The sequence below is a fragment of the Xyrauchen texanus genome, chromosome 25 (genome assembly GCF_025860055.1).
Source record: "Xyrauchen texanus isolate HMW12.3.18 chromosome 25, RBS_HiC_50CHRs, whole genome shotgun sequence".
NCBI classification, from domain to species: domain Eukaryota; kingdom Metazoa; phylum Chordata; class Actinopteri; order Cypriniformes; family Catostomidae; genus Xyrauchen; species Xyrauchen texanus.
Window position 1 is genome coordinate 5,983,879 of NC_068300.1, and position 15,266 is coordinate 5,999,144.

The 15,266-nt window shown below is 42.6% G+C and overlaps 1 protein-coding gene across 1 annotated transcript in view; it reads right to left on the reverse strand.

Moving 5' to 3' along the window:
* Positions 1-15,266, reverse strand: part of LOC127618950 (uncharacterized) — a 435,826-nt gene that overhangs the window by 311,220 nt on the left and 109,340 nt on the right.

Genomic DNA, 15,266 nt, shown 5'->3' on the forward strand with positions numbered 1-15,266 from the left:
ATAAGTTCTAAAAAATTGTGACTAAGTGCCCATTTACGTCACAACTAGGCTAAGTCGTAATTTCCGTATAGCTGGTGCAACCGGCCCTGGTGCTTAAATGATCAAAACCTTATTACAGTTACATTAGTGACATCAGACAACACACCTTATTCACAGCATCACAACTCATTTTTAATGAGATCAACAGAGAAATGTATTTTAAATTTAACTGAACAGAGAACTAAACTGTCCCAAATATGCTACATGTGTCTCATGTCAGCAGAAGGAGCGCCCTGTCCCATGCAGTCCCATACAACATTGGATGGTCACTGAACCTTTTGATGCTTACATACAAGGCCGTTACTAGTCACAGGAGAATTAGGTGGTTGCCTCGGGCAGCACCATAGCTGAAGGGGCGGCACGGTCAAAAATGATCAAGGTGGACAACATTGTTTACTCTACATTATTTTACTGAAGTGTCTAAAAGTTCTGCACAGTACTGTAAATCCACATGCACAAACATGTTTTCTCAATTAATACAAAGACCTTCCTGAAGTGTCCTTTTCTCTTTTGTGAGAAATTCCATCCCCAGATAGCACATGTACATCTCTGAGATGTCCGTTTTATATATTTTTATCTGGAAAGCACTGCAATCTAAGGTGGTTTTCACACTGGGGACATTTGCTGCTGACCGAATTCGAGAGCGATTTTCCCGTGCCCCTCGCAGAATGTGAAACACCAAAAACACAAGAAGAATGTGAAATTGATTTCTCTGTTTCTCATCCACACCTATCACATCGCTTCTGAAGATACTGATTTAACCACTAGAGTCTTATGGATTACTTTTATGCTGATTTATGTTTGTTTGTTTGTTTAGCTTTAAAATGTTGCCACCCATTCACTTGCATTGTATGGACCTACAGAGCTGAGAAATTCATTCACATCTGGGGTTGCATGAGGGTGAATTATCATTTCCCACAATCCACCACGGGGAAGACGTATGAGCTGGGAGTTCACTGCTTCCTTCACTCCTGCAATGCTTTATTTGATTCTGAATGTAGTAAATTACTTTTTGACAAATCATTACTTGATTAATATTACATATAGACAAAACATACAGATACATTTTAAAATGTACTCTTTATTTGATCAAACTTGTTTACTCTTTATATTAACACACAGTTTATATTAAAAATGACAAACAGAATGAAGTTTTATTTATTGACGTTTCTGCACCTTGACAGTCTCATCACGCGCAGCTGTAAACTTCAGCTCTCATAAATGTTCCATTCAATAATCTCTCAATAAATTACACATTAATTCAAATTAAACCCAATAATGTAATGACAGTAACGCCACACATTGTAAAGAAGTATGTATTAGAAATTTACTTGAGTGAGAGTAAAAGTACCCACTTTTAGACATACTCTTAAAGTACATTTTCCCCAAAACGTTACTCAAGTAAATGTAACAGAGTAAATGTAACGCGTTACTACCCACCTCTGATGGCGAGCCAACCGAACTAGTCTGTAACCTGTGAATTGAATCAATTGTGCCATTAAGTGGTAAAGAGTCAAAAGAGTCAATTACCTGAAATGATTCATTCAAAAGAGTCAATCAAGTGGCGACCCACCATAGAAAAACCATAACCTGTTTTTAATATATCCTGGGTCACATTTCCTTTTATGTTGCATAGTTTGATTCATGGTTTTCAAGTACAAGGACATGTATCAACTGACATGATTTTTGTTGTTGACGTCAACTAAAGCAACAAGACGTTTTTTCTCCCCCCCTTTTAAAAATTGATGAGCATATTTACTTATATGAGCCCTTTATTATCCCATTTGTTTCCTAATTTCTAACATAATGTTAAAACAGAACATACATATTACACAGGAGGAAAGGCCCCTTGTTACCATGGTTAGGGCAGTGTAGCTAGTCTTAAATAATAGTAATAATAATAACAAATGATGGTATTTATGAAAAACTAAATATACTAGATGAAACACATCTTGAAACTTGAACTAAAAATGCCACTGTTGATATAAAATGAGGTCTAATAGATTCTACCTTTAGTTTATTTCACATGAAACTATAAAATTGTGTCAAAATATAACAGTTACTTTTACTCATGAAAAATCGATGTATATGTATAATGATGTATATTTAATTTTTCTCCTCAGTGCTGTTTGGCATGTCAGGGGTGCCTTCTGTTTGAGAGATTTGACTTGACTTCCTCCGTAACGCTTTAAACTAGAAAAGTCTCACTAGAATTTAAATTGGTCACATCAGTTTTGAGGTCTGTGCTCCGAAATATCAAAGGAAGCCCGGTTGTTGCACGCGCCAGAGAGAAGAGCAGATTATGATCGCGAGCTCGTTACACTCGTGCGAAAGTGCAGATGAGAAGCCTTTACCTGATTGCGAGATTATCATTAAATCTACAGACCTGAATAGGGTATCACTTGGGCAGCTGCCGAAATATCTTCAATGGGAGAACCCGGGGCAAGAACCATGGCATTGTTATTTCCCTGCTGTCCACGACCCAGTCCGAATAGACCACCAGTTGAGAAACAAAATACTTTAACACACACTCACTTTAGTCAGACCCCCTCGCCTCTCTCTGACATTTTCTGCACTGCATGTGTGTGTTGCTTAAGTTGACGAGTCTGACAAGCAGTCGAGGAGGAAATGAGATGCGCATGTGCAGGTGAGATTCTCCATCCGGTTGCATTTTTTTCTCAATACCATAGATTAGCAAATGTACATAATATGAAAACCATCAATTTTCATACCATGGTATACCATGAAACCGGTATACCACTGCAACCCTACTTGATACACAATCCATCCATCCATCCATCTTCAACCGCTTATCCGAAGTCGGGTAGCGGGGCAGCTGCTCCAGGGGGCAGTTAATGTGGCTCCCTATCCCGAGCCACATTAACCAGCTCTGACTGGGTGACCCCGAGGCGTTTTCAGGCCAGTTTGGAGATGTAATCTCTCCACCTAATCCTGGGTCTTCCCCGAGGCCTCCTCCCAGCTGGACGTGCCTGAAACACCTCCCTAGGGAGGCGGCCAGGGGGCATCCTTACCAGATGCCCAAACCACCTCAACTGACTCCTTTCTACACAAAGGAGCAGCGGCTCTACTCCGAGCTCCTCACGGATGACTGAGCTCCTCACCCTATCTCTAAGGGAGAAGCCCGCCACCCTTCTGAGGAAGCCCATTTCGGCCACTTGTACTCGCGACCTACAGGTGAAACTCGAAAAATTAGAATATCGTGCAAAAGTTCATTAATTTCAGTAATTCAACTTAAAAGGTGAAACTAATATATTATATAGACTCATTACAAACAAAGTAAGATATTTCAAGCCTTTATTTGATATAATTTTGATGATTATGGCTTACAGCTTATGAAAACCCCAAATTCAGAATCTCAGAAAATTAGAATATTACATGAAATCAATAAAAAAAAGGATTTTAAATACAGAAATGTCGGCCCTCTGAAAAGTATAATCATGCATATGTACTCAGTACTTGGTTTGGGCCCCTTTTGCATTAATTACTGCCTCAATGCGGCGTGGCATGGATGCTATCAGCCTGTGGCACTGCTGAGATGTTATGGAAGACCAAGATGCTTCAATCGAGGCCTTCAGCTCTTCTGCATTGTTTGGTCTCATGTCTCTCATCTTTCTCTTGGCAATGCCCCATAGATTCTCTATGGGGTTCAGGTCAGGCGAGTTTGCTGGCCAATCAAGCACAGTAATACCATGGTCATTGAACCAGGTTTTGGTACTTTTGGCAGTGTGGGCAGGTGCCAAGTCCTGCTGGAAAATGAAGTCAGCATCTCCATAAAGCTTGTCTACTGAAAGAAGCATGAAGTGCTCTAAAATGTCCCGGTAGACGGCTGCGTTGACTCTGGACTTAATAAAGCACAGTGGACCAACACCAGCCGATGACATGGCTCCCCAAACCAACACAGACTGTGGAAACTTCACACTGGACTTCAAGCATCTTGGATTGTGTGCCTCTCCATTCTTCCTCCAGACTCTGGGACCTTGGTTTCCAAATGAGATGCAAACTTTGCTCTCATCAGAAAAGAGGACTTTGGACCACTGAGCAACAGACCAGTTCTTTTTTCTTTAGCCCAGGTAAGACGTTTGACATTTGAAGCCCATGTCCAGGACCCGTCTGTGTGTGGTGGCTCTTGATGCAGTAACTCCAGCCTCAGTCCACTCCTTGTGAAGCTCCCCACACATTTGAATGGCCTTTTCCTGACAATCCTCTCCAGGCTACGGTCATCCCTGCTGCTTGTGCACCTTTTTCTTCCACACTTTTCCCTTCCACTTAACTTTCTATTAATGTGCTTTGATACAGCACTTTGAGAACATCCAACTTCTTTTGCAATTACCTTTTGAGGCTTTCCCTCCTTGTGGAGGGTGTCAATGATGGTTTTCTGCACAACTGTCAGGTCAGCAGTCTTCCCCATGATTGTGAATTCAACTGAACCAGACTGAGAGACCATTTAAAGGCTCAGGAACCCTTTGCAGGTGTTTAGCTGATTAGAGTGTGACACTTTGAGCCTACAATACTGAACCTTTTCACAATATTCTAATTTTCTGAGATTCTGAATTTGGGGTTTTCATAAGCTGTAAGCCATAATCATCAAAATTATATCAAATAAAGGCTTGAAATATCTTACTTTGCTTGTAATGAGTCTATATAATATATTAGTTTCACCTTTTAAGTTGAATTACTGAAATTAATGAACTTTTGCACGATATTCTAATTTTTTGAGTTTCACCTGTAGTTCTTTCGGTCATGACCCAGCCTTCATGACCATAGGTGAGGGTAAGAACATAAATTGACCGGTAGATCGAGAGCTTTGCCTTTCAGCTCAGCTCTCTTTTCATGAAAACGGTGCGATTGAGCGAGTGCAATACCGCCCCCGCTGCCCCGATTCTCCGGCCAACCTCCTGCTCCATTGTCCCCTCACTCGTGAACAAGACCCCGAGGCACTTGAACTCCTTCACTTGGGGCAATACCTCATTCCCTACCTGGAGTACGCACTCCATCGGTTTCCTGTTGGGAACCATGGCCTCAGATTTAGAGGTGCTAATCCTCACATCCTTCACACTCGACTGCCAAGCGATCCAGTGAGAGCTGAAGGTCACGGACCGATGATGACATGAAGACAACATCATCTGCAAAAAGCAGCGATGAGATCCCCAGCCCACCGAACAGCACACCTTCCCCACCCCGACTACGCCTCGATATCTTGTCCATGAATATCACAAACAGGATTGGTGACAAAGCGCAGCCTTGGCGGAGACCAACCCCCACATGGAATGAACTCGACTTCGTGCCGAGGACCCGGACAAAGCTCTCGCTTTGGACGTACAGGGATTGGATCGCCCTAAGAAGGGACCCCCTCACCCCGTACTCCCGCAGCACCTCCCACAGTCTCTCCCGGGGGATCCGTTCATACGCCTTCTCCAGATCCACAAAACACATGTAGACCGGATGGGCATACTCCCAGGCCCCCTCCAGGATCCTTGCGTGAGTAAAAATATGGTCCGTCGTTCCACGGCCAGGACTAAAACCGCATTGTACCTCTTCAATCCGAGGTTCGACAATCGGCCGAACCCTCCTCTCTAGCACCTTGGAGTAAACGTTACCAGGGAGGCTGAGAAGTGTGATACCCCTGTAGTTGGCACACACTCTCTGATCCTCCTTTATGAAGAGGGGAACCACCACCCCATTCTGCCACTCCTTAGGCACGGAGGAGTTGCAGAGGATTTCCACGCAATGTTGAAGAGGCATGTCATTCATGACACCCCTCCACATCCAAAGCTTTCAGCATTTCTGGTTGGATCTCATCAATCCGGGGCTTTGCCACTGCGGAGTTGTTTGACTACCTCAGTGACCTCCCCCAGGGAAATAGAATCTGATCCCCCATCAGCCTCCGGCTCAGCCTCTAGTATAGAGGACGTGTTGGGATTTAGGAGTTCTTCAAAGTGTTCCTTCCACCGGCCAATACCCTCCTCGGTTGAGGTCAACAGCATCCCATCTTTGCTGTATACAGCTTGGATGGTTCCCCGTTTCCCCCTAATAAGGTGGCGGACGGTTTTCAAGAAGCACTTTGGTGCGGACCGAAAGTCCTTCTCCATGGCTTCTCCGAACTTTTCCCACACCCACTGCTTTGCCTCCCTCACGGCCGAGGCCCTTCGGGCCTGTCGGTACCTTGCAACTGCCACCGGAGACCTCCGGGAAAACAAATCCCGGAAGGCCTCTTTCTTCAGTCGGGCGGCTTCCCTGACCACCAGTGTCCACCACGGTGTTCGAGGGTTACCACCCCTTGCGGCAGCTCTCCACCGCGGCTTCGGCAATGGAAGCTTTGAACATTGCCCATTCCAGTTCAATGTCCCCAACCTCCGCAGGGATGCCTGAAAAGCTCCGCCGGAGGTGTGAGTTGAAGATCTCGCGGACAGGGACCTCCTCCAAACGTTCCCAGTTCACCTGCACTACTCGCTTGGGCTTCCCAGGTCTGTCCAGAGTCTTTCCCCACCCCCTGACCCAACTCACCACCAGATGGTGATCGGTTGACAGCTCTGCTCCTCTCTTCACCCGAGTGTCCAAAACATATGGCCTCGGATCCGACGACACGATTACAAAATCGATCATCGACCTTTGGCCTAGGGTGCTCTGATACCACGTAAACTTATGAGCATCCTTATGTTCGAACATGATGTTTGTTATAGATAATCCATGACTAGCACAGAAGTCTAATAACAAACATCCACTTGAGTTCAGATCGGGGAGGCCGTTCCTCCCAATCACGCCTTTCCAGGTGTCCCTGTCATTTCCCACGTGTGCGTTGAAGTCACCCAGCATCACTATGGAGTCCACTACTGGGGCCCTATTCAGGACTCTATTCAGGGTCTCCAAGAAGGCCGAATACTCTGAACTGCTGTTCGGTGCATATAAACAGACAACAGTCAGAGTCCCCCCCCCACAACCCGTAGGCGTAGGGAGGTGACCCTCTCGTCCACCGGGGTAAACTCCAACGTAGTGGAGGGATTCTCTGAGGGTTGACGGACATATCGGCCAAGTCGACTCGGCTGAAGGAAGAGAAATCATCTTCATTTCTGCAGGAAAAAGGGTGAGACGCGGATTGCTCAGCGGCCTCCTTCAGATCCGTCAGTATACTCGTTGGAACACCGAGAAATCTTGGCTCGTCCAGCAAGATGGAGATTGTATGGCCAAAGTTCAGGTAAGTACATTACTTCCTTGGACAACGAGGCTACACCTGGGAGACGCAGGGCTGCAATTACACGTGGTGCATACTGTCACTGGAAGCAAAGCTTAGAAGGATCTCTGAGGCATTATACTCTGGATGATGTCATGGTTGAAGGGTGTGTTCTGTTGTGTATTTCATCTAACAGGAGTTGAGGGTTCAATCTTTCACAATTACATACATGGGTGTAAAGTGAGCAAGGCTTGATGGGATCTGTAGTCTTAGATTTAGTCAATTCAAACACTGGACACAACCTCAAATTATGAATGATGGGCTTTAATAATGACATCAAAAGTATGTTAACACACATCAGGCAAGACAATATACAGTTGAAATAATCAGTTTAACAAAATATTGTATTATTTATCTTATCAATAAAATGGGGGAAGAGGTTTTGCAGATGCAGGACACCATACTGGGACCTAAGAGCTGTTGGTGTGCAAGATTAGCTGCCAATAGAGCTGAACAATTAATCTTTCAAAGATCACAATCTCGATTAGATATTAAGCAATTTCGGATTTGGGTGGGGGAATAAAATCTAACGGTATCATTCGGGCTGGGAAGGCTCGGACCACACATCTCGGGTACGGGTCAGGTTTAATTTTAAGACCCCTGCAGACCTCTACTACTTAGGCAGATCTTTCCATGTGTATGTAGATTACTTAATTGGCTGAAATTCTTCCCACATGAAGAGCATTGGTATGGATTCTCTCATATATATTTTGGTTTTGTGGCTGAGTGAAAGTCTTTTCAAAGTGTGAGACAAACTTGGTTTCCTTCCCCTTGTCCCCTCCCTCATCCAGGTAGACAGATGGGTTTGTGGTGCGGTGGGCGCGTAGTGGGCTAAAGCACAGAAATAGTAAGCAGAAGGTTGACGGCTTGATTCCCCACAGCCACCACCACTGTGTGCACTGTAAGTCACTTTGGATAAAAGCGTCTGCCAAGTACATCAATGTTTTTCCAGTGTGAGCACTTGTAAGGTTTCTCTCCATTGTGAATTCTCTCATGTCTTTTCAGGTTTTGTGGCTGAGTGAAACTCTTTCCACAGTGTGAGCATTTGTAAGGTTTTTCTCCAGTGTGAAGTCTCTTGTGCATTTTCAGGTTGTGTGACTGAGTGAAACTCTTTCCACAGTGTGAGCACTTGTAAGGTTTTTCTCCAGTGTGAATTCTCTTGTGTATTTTCAGGTCATGTGATCGAGTGAAACTCTTTCCACAGTGTGAGCACTTGTAAGGGTTTTCTCCAGTGTGAATTCTCTTGTGTATTTTCAGGTCGTGTGATCGAGTGAAACTCTTTCCACAGTGTGAGCACTTGTAAGGTTTTTCTCCAGTGTGAATTCTCTCATGTATTTTCAGGTGTTGTGACTTCGTGAAACTCTTTCCACAGGTTGAGCACTTGTAAGGCTTCTCATTTGTGTGAGTTTTCAGGTGTGTTTTAAGATTACATTTATATGTAAAAGTCTTTCCACACCGAGAGCAGGTGAAAGTATTTTTGGCAGTTCTTTGAGAATTTTTTGGTGGGCAATTCTTTTTAGTCTTTGAACAACTCAAATAATTTTCTCCAGTTTTGAAAATATGACGTTTCTGAAATTTCTCATCCAAGTCATTCAGCTCTTGAATTTCCCCGTTCACCTTCATCAGGTCTAAAACACAATAAGAGGGACAAATGTTAAAAAAAGACATTAAATTGAACACTAATTAAATAGCAAAAAGTACATTTTTATAATATTTTTTATATATTACACCAATTTAATTTAATACAGTAACTGCATTTCATGATTATGGTTATTTAGATTGAATTAGCCTCAGTCACGGAAAGACAACATGAAGTTGAACACAAATGAATGATTCTTATGAGCCAGCTCTGTTGAAACTACAGTGCAAAACACACAGTGCTTCCAGTATAGTCTGATGAATAAATTATTTTTCTCAGTGCACGCTTGTTTTGAGTTGATCCACGGTGAGTACAGACACCACAACTTCAAGGTGCAAGTTGATACAACTTGAATGAAATAATTTGTATTGCTACCAAAATGTCATAAAAATGTTTTATTTCATGAATCAAACTACATGTTTATTATAAAACAAAAATGTTGTATCTTTTTAGAAATGAAGACGTCTTCTCTGCGTACGCAATAGATGTAGTACGTTGCTCTGAGCCACTAATCCAGAGTCAGCTTTTCTCATCCTATTCTCCTACTTACGGGGAGCTGTCTCACAGAGCAGGTCGGCAGCATAAGTCAATGAACTGAGCGAGTATTTCACCCAGTGTATCATGTTGTGGACAGTGGAAGACTAGTCTTATAATCCCTCCACCTAAATGCGTTTACTGATTTTTTGCACATTTGTACTCCTAATTTCCCGCAAAACACAGGAACTGTAGAGGTGTACAAAAGCAACGCGTTAATTTAAAAAAAAAATGTAACTCAGATATTATGGTCTAAAATAAAAAATATTGCATTACTTGAAAAAGTAATCCGATAAGATGACACGCAATAAAAATTTAAGAAAACGTGAACAGAATTATTCTTCATGGAAGCTGAAAATTAAATATTATAAAATATTTTTAATAAGAATTGCAATTTTCTACTCCATGAATTAGACGAATATAATTTGTATAATATTAGTCTCAATACATGCTTTTGAGTTTTACATGATATGCCATGCAAATCAAAACTGTAGATTACATGCTTTGTTATTAGTTATCTGTCTAGTATTTTATTAGTAGTAAATATTTGCTATTAACCTATGTTGCCCCAAAGCTGAATAACATTGATTATTTTTCCCCCAGCTATAAAGGGCATCTGCACACAGTGCGGCTATTCATTTACATTTATACATTTGGCAGACGCTTTTATCCAAAGCGACTTACAGTGCACTCATTACAGGGACAATGTGGTGGGGTGACTGTGGGGATTGAACCAGCAACCTTCTAATTAACAGTTATGTGCTTTTTTTAAAAAAAAAATTACATTTACACAAGTATTCCAAATCTTTGCCATGACACTCAAAATTGAGCTCAGGTGCATCCTGTTTCCACTGATCATCAGATGTTTCTACAACTTGATTGGAGTCCACCTGTGGTAAATTCAGTTGATTGGACATGATTTGGAAAGGCACACACCTGTCTATATAAGGTCCCACAGTTAACAGTGCATGTCAGAGCACAAACCGAGCCATTGAGTCAAAGGAATTGTCTGTAGACCTCCGAGACAGGATTGTGGAAATGGAAGAAGTTTGGAACCACCAGGACTCTGCCTAGAGCTGGCTGTCTGGCCAAACTGAGCGATCAGGGGAGAAGGGCCTTAGTCAGGGAGGTGACCAAGAACCCGATGGTCACTCTGACAGAGCTCCAGCGTTTCTATGTGGAGAGAGGAGAAACTTCTAGAAGAACAACCATCTCTGAAGCACTCCGCCAATGAGGCCTGTATGGTAGAGTGGCCAGACAGAAGCCACTCCTCAGTAAAAGGCACATGACAGTCTGTCTGGAGTTTGCCAAAAGGCACCTGAAGGACTCTCAGACCACGAGAAACAAAATTCTCTGGTCTGATGAAACAAAGATTGAACTCTTTGGCCTGAATGGCAAGACTGGGGCGAAGGGTCATTGTCCTGTTGGACGATGAACCCAAGCACACAGCCAAGATAACAAAGGAGTGGTTACGGGACAACTCTGCGAATGTCCTTGAGTGGCCCAGCTAGAGCCCAGACCTGAACCCGATTGATCTCTGGAGAGATCTAAAAATGGCTGTGCACCGACACTCCCCATCCAACCTGATGGAGCTTGAAAGGTCCTGCAAAGAAGAATGGGAGAAACTGCCCAAAAATAGGTGTGCCAAGCTTGTAGCATCATACACAAAAAGACTTGAGGCTGTAATTGCTGCCAAAGGTGCTTCAACAAAGTATTGAGCAAAGGCTGTGAATACTTATGTACATGGGATATTTTAAGTTTTTTTATTATTAATACATTTGCAAAGATTTAAAACAAACTTCTTTTACGTTGTCATTATGGGGTATTGCTTGTAGTATTTTGAGGAAAATTATGAATTTAATACAATTTTGGAATAAGGCTGTAACATAACAAAATGTGGAAAAAGTGAAGCGCTGTGAATACTTTCCGGATGCACTGTAAACACATATAGTGAAAAGGACTTAAATATTTATAAGTTTCTCACCCAAATTAATGAATTGCTTTATAAGAGATTAAATTAACCACTGGAGTCATATGGATTACTTTTACAATGATTGTCTGTGCTTTTTTTTTCTTTTTGGCACTTTTCCACTGCATGTTACGGTTTGACTCTACGCTCTCTCGGTTTACTTTTCTTAAGCTTGCTTTTCCACTGCAGTTAAGTTTAGCTTTCAAGCAGAATATAGAGTTAATGTGCCATCCTCCATCGTGGACTCCAACAACGCCATGACTGAGTCCAAGGTACTCTTCCTCCCATTGCTCGCCGGTCTAGATAGCGTCAATGTGGTCGAACCACTTCCACTTTTCCTTGATGGTTCTGTAGTCTGGTGGTAGCCGTGTGTGGTCAACAGCTGAAACACTTCCTGAAAGACTTTTTCCATTTTGCATTGTTTCGTTTGTCGCTAATGAGAGGAATGTCTGCACCTCGTTTATTGAACACGACGTGGTTTTGCGCACAGCCATTTCTTTTTACAATTTGAAAGTCGAGTGAACAAATGATACTGCTATCGCTGTAGCCAACTTTAAAACTAGCGGGTTGATGTCCCGTGTAGCAAATCCAGTGACACTTGTAGTGACGATCCTCTCTGACTAGGGCTGTCGCGATAACCGCAATATTGTAATACCGCGCTATTGACCAGCCAACCGCAGAGGAAGGAAAGCAACCGCAGAAACCGCGGCAATCGCAGTGTTCAGTTTTTTTTTCTTTCTTCCATAAGGCTGTGGCCTTTTTGTTTTACAATTTGTCACTGTGCATTTAATGTTAAATAAATTAATAATTATGCAAGAGTGTTAGGCCTACGACATTTTCCCATGAACCATTGTAGCTCTATCTGGTGTTTCGTTTATTTTGAATAGGCCTACTGAAACGATGGCAGTCGCTCTCGTCCCAAAACCTAATGTCACGTCGCCAGTTTGGGAACATTTCGGCTTTCAACCCAATGAAAAGGGCGAGCCAGCGAATTTAGATGAGCCGATATGCAAAATTTGCGGCAAAAAGGTTCCTGTGACACGCGGCAATACATCTAATTTGAGGTGTCATCTCGCTAACTGTCATCCAGCCATTAATGCACAGCTGGCCCCTCAAGCATCAGGTCGCGGAGCAACATCAAAAAGAACAGCCGAGACCAGTACCAGCCGACAGTTAGGAGTAGCTGAAGCCTTTGGGAAATCTGTAAAATACAGCCGTGAAAGTAACAGGCATAAATGCCTTACAGCCGCTGTTACCCAGTATCTAGTTCAGGAGATGGTTCCATTCAACACTGTGGAGAAACCTGCATTCAAGTCAATGATTCAAAAATTTGACAAGCAGTACGAGTTGCCGGGCAAAACCTACTTTTCAGAAACTGCTGTGCCAAAAATGTACAGCACGGTAAAGACATCGATTAAAAACGAGCTTATGAATGTCGAATACTTTTCTGCCACAACCGATATGTGGTCAAGTGTCAATATGACTCCTTATATGAGTCTAACGGTTCATTATCTCAGCATAGAATGGATTCTGAAATCACGTTGCCTCGAAACAGTGTTCATGCCCGAAAACCACACGTCCGACAATATTTCGGATGATCTCCGGCACACATTTGAAGAGTGGTCCCTGGATGAGAAGAAGCTGGCCTGTATCACTACAGACAATGGGGCCAACATAGTTGCAGCAGTCAAAAAGTTGAACTGGCCGTGGCTGAACTGCTTTGGTCACAATTTACATTTGGCAGTTACAAACGCAATGGCAAGCGTCAAAGACCGCACAGCCCGAGCAATGGGCCTGTGTCACACACTGGTTAGTACATTTTCTCAAAGCTGGTTGAAGAGAAGAGATCTAGCGAAAGCACAAGCTGAACTTCAAATTCCTCAGCATGGCCTCATACTGGTAAGTTATCAAATTTAAACTATTTGCTAACTTATTGATCATGTTATTAGCCAATAAATAAAAATGAAATTATACAAATTGAACAAAATAGCCTACTGTTACAATACTTGTCTGTTGCTGGATTTAATGTATTTTTCGTTTAAAATAAATATTTTGAAACGAAAATTATTTCAAAAGGTAAGATATATTGAAGAAAAAAAACATATTTAGGTTAACTTCAGCTCGATTTAACGTCCATAAAATGTTTGTGCACATTTAGTCTAATTAATATGCATTATTTTGCAGTCGGGATATTTTAAATGTATTTTTTGTTTAGTAAAAATAGCCTATATTGAAACGAATAAATAATTTAAAATGTAGCCTAGTCTATAATTTATTTTGGGAGGCTAATTAGTAGATGATGTCCTTGGCTAATTTCTATTCAATGATTTAACGGCCAATACTCTGTTCAGGACTGCGCTACGAGATGGGGCACCAAACAGAAAATGGTGGAAAGGGTTTTAGAGCAAATCCCGGCTATCAGAAGAGTTTTGGATGACCGGAGACATCAACATCTAAATCCAAGCTGGCAGGACATCGCTGTCCTTGAGTCCGTGAACGCAGCACTGAAACCCGCAGCTGAATTTACAGATCTGCTGTCTGGCGAGAGCTACGTTACAGTGTCTTCAGTCAAACCCGTCCTGAAACTCCTGACAGAAGATATGCTTAAACCATCATCCGAGGATACCACCTTAACATCGGACATAAAGCACAAAATGTGTGGTGTTCTACATGGGAAGTATGAACCAGCTGCCTTACAAAAACCTTTGGCAAAGGCGTGTTGTTTAGATCCTCGATATAGGGGGATCATATCAATGACACGGAGACAAAATCCGCACTCATCGAAGAGATGGTGGGAGTGGAGGACGAAGAGACCGCTGCCCGTGCGTCAGAGGTTGGAGACGAAGGGCAAGCGGTAGTGCCACCTGCAGCAAAGAAAAAGACTCTTGGAGACCTGCTGAAGTCACGGACAACCTCCGCGTCAGCGCCCATACCCAAGAGAGCGCGAGCAGATAACGAGCTCACGCGCTATCTGCATGAGGTGTGCATCGACTCCAACGCGAATCCACTGTCCTGGTGGCGCGATAATCAGTCTAGATTTCCGCTGCTCTCCAAAGTCGCGCGCAAATACATGTGTATTTGTGCAACGAGCACACCGTCGGAAAGGGTTTTCAGTGCCGCGGGGAATATTGTTACCCCCACGCGATCCTCCCTGAAACCACATAAGGTTAATATGTTGGTTTTCCTAGCGAGAAACAAGGACATGATAACCCAGATCTAAATCACATTCGTTAAGGCTTAAGTTTATTCTCTGTATTTTCACTTAGGCCTACACATTGTTTTCATGTGATAGCCTACTTTTAGAATTCTTTCGTTTTCAAATTAGAAAAAGGCATTTTCTTATTAGGCTACTTGTTTTCATGTGATACTTTAGAACTCTTTGATTTCTTTCATTTTTTTAATTGGAAAAGGCATGTTCTTGTTGCTGTTTGGCATTTAACAATAAACAGAAATGTTTTAAAACGTGTCTCTCTGTCAGTTACAAAGCAACAATATATAACTCAACAATAGAGCTTTGTATGCAGTAAAATCAGGATAAATTAGGTTTGTTAAAAAAAAAAAAAAATTTTAAAAAAGGCGGTAATACCGCATATCGCGCTATTGAGCCACCCATAATAAACGCAAGGGAAATTTCTTAACCGCGACAGCCCTATCTCTGACCAATCAGTGATCTGCAGGGTTTTGACATCACATGTAGTATCGGCACGGCTCGCTTGGAACCTCGACCGAGGTGGTACTAAAAAAAGAATCCGGTACCAGGTACTATCCACAGTGGAAAACCCCCAAAAGCGAGCAGAGTCGAGTTGTACTGGGCAGTGGAAAAGCCCCATAAGTTT